At 44.7% G+C, this 2560-nt stretch overlaps 1 pseudogene; it reads left to right on the forward strand.

The window, feature by feature from the left end:
* Window positions 1-1189: 1189 nt before the first annotated feature.
* Window positions 1190-1777, forward strand: LOC114613601 (annotated as a pseudogene).
* Window positions 1778-2560: the final 783 nt, after the last annotated feature.

Here is a 2560-nt window from a genome sequence, read left to right on the forward strand (position 1 = left end):
ATTTGCTTCTTCTTGAAATGTAGTTTTAATTAATGTTTTGTTTCATTGTTCAATTTCAGTAACGACTATTAAATGCATAACTCATTACCTTAACTAGTTTTCTTGACAATTTTAATATTCTCATAGAATATCGTTTAAATATAACTAGCTTCTTTTTTGTTTTGTTTATTAGCGGTTTGATCTACTCTGATGGCACTTTACTCCCAGTGTCTCTCATTTTAGTTATATTTATGAATTCTTTGAAGTTATGTTTTTTCAATTCAGTTTTGGCATTTGTTCAGTGTCAGGGTAAGCATGGTTAAGACTCAGAGATGTATTCAAAGCTGACATAGAAAGGAGGAATAGAAAGTTATGCTTTCAAGTAAGAACTGAGGAAAACAAAAACAAACAAATAAACAAACAGCCCAGGAGGACTTAGCAGTGAAGATTTATAAATAACTTTCTTCTTATTAGCCTGCCTGTCAGGTGCATCTCCTCTCTGGAATTGTGCTATTGTAACCAGGTGATTCATAATGCCAATTTCATATCCTAGAGTTTCTATTGCTATGATAAAACAACATGACCAAACCAATTTAGGGGAGAAAGGGTCACATTCACGGTCACACTATTACTAAGGGATATCAGGGTAGGAACTCAAGGCAGGACCTCGAGGCAGAAATTGTAGCAGAGACTATGGAGAGATATTTCTTATTAGCTTGCTTCTCATGGCTTGCTCTGCCTACTTTCTTTGCACTTGTTTGTACAATGTACCTCTATGTCACCATGTAGCCCTACCTGACTTCTCTATGTAGATCAGGTTGCTTTCCAACTCAAAGAGATCTACTTGCCTCTTTTCTTGTATTAAAGACCTGTGTTACTATCCCCAGACAGTTTGCTTTCTTATACAAGTCAGGACCTCCTGCCAAGGGGTGGTACTATCCCCAGTGAACTGACCATATCATACCAATCTTGTGGTTGCTATTTTCCTTTTTATAAAACTAATTTAGCTGGAGAGTGTATTGAAGCTTAAATCACCAGTTATTTACCAGTCTTTTAAACAAGCGATTAAATTGCATGGTGATATTGTATAGGGGTAAGTTAGCTTCTTTATAAGATTTGAGGATCATGATTATCCCAGATAAAACAGAAATGTGGGTCAGTGCCGCCATCTTGTGGGAGCGAAACCAACGCCTGGCTGGGAGCAGCCGCTGCGGAGGTCTTTGGCCAGTATCGCTTCCACCTGTCCACAAGCATGGGGAATATCTTTGCAAACCTCTTCAAGGGCCTTTTTGGCAAAAAAGAAATGCGCATTCTCATGCTGGGCCTGGATGCTGCAGGAAAGACAACAATTCTATACAAACTGAAGCTGGGCGAAATTGTGACCACCATTCCCACCATTGGTTTCAACGTGGAGACTGTTGAATACAAGAATATCAGTTTTACTGTGTGAGATGTGGGTGGCCAGGACAAGATCCGGCCGCTGTGGCGCCACTACTTCCAGAACATCCAAGGCTTGATCTTCGTAGTGGACAGCAATGACGGAGAGCGTGTGAACGAGGCCCGTGAAGAGCTCATGAGGATGTTAGCTGAAGATGAGCTCCGAGATGCCGTTCTCTTGGTGTTTGCCAACAAACAGGACCTCCCCAATGCCATGAATGCAGCTGAAATCACAGACAAGCTGGGGCTGCACTCTCTACGCCACAGGAACTGGTACATTCAGGCTACCTGTGCCACTAGCGGCGATGGGCTCTATGAAGGACTAGACTGGCAGTCTAATCAGCTCTGGAACCAGAAGTGAACCAGATCCCTCCCTCCCCCTCACTTCCTCTTCTCCGCCCTCAGCTTTCCTCTCACGTGGCAAACGTGCGACTCTGTGGTCCTGAGTCCCAGAAGCTGTCTCCATGGGTTGGTCACAGTGTGCATCGCACCGTGCTGTACATGTGCAGACAGACGCAGCCTGCAGCCAGGTTTTTATTTAATGTAAATAGTTTCTGTTTCCACTGAGGCAGTTTCTGGTACTCCTATGCAATATTACTTAGCTTTTTCATTGTAAAAATAGAATCAACTCACTGTCAGTACTGAGAAGGGATTTGGGTGTAGGGGCACCTGGCCTCCGGGAGCCGTTGGGCTGTAGACTGGTGTCGGTATCCATTTGGTGGTTGGTTTTTAACCCAAACTCAGTGCATTTTTTAAAAATAGTTAAAAATACAGGACAAGAACACTTGACCACACAGAACGGAGACTATGCCTAGTGTAGGTTTTGCAGTTAATGGCCTGAATGCTAGTTATCAGATCACCTGTTTCCCTGGGGGAACAGGAGAGAAGGTGACGAACAAACCACCATCCGCTGCATGGTCACAGTAGAGCCCCCGTGACTCGCCTGTCTTTGGGTCACTTGCGTTCCATAGCATTGTGCTTGTACTTGTGCTCACACGGTCATCTAGGGGTGGGCTGGGAGCCATTGTGGGCTGCAGGGCCTGGCTTGTACTTGGTGTGTGGCCGGGCCCAATGGCAGCCTACATACCCAGCTTACTCTTGGGCCCACTTGGACGCACTGGCAGGAGGCCTGGGTCTCACCAGC

This window comes from Grammomys surdaster, unplaced genomic scaffold (genome assembly GCF_004785775.1).
Source record: "Grammomys surdaster isolate TR1022 unplaced genomic scaffold, NIH_TR_1.0 126248, whole genome shotgun sequence".
NCBI lineage: Eukaryota > Metazoa > Chordata > Mammalia > Rodentia > Muridae > Grammomys > Grammomys surdaster.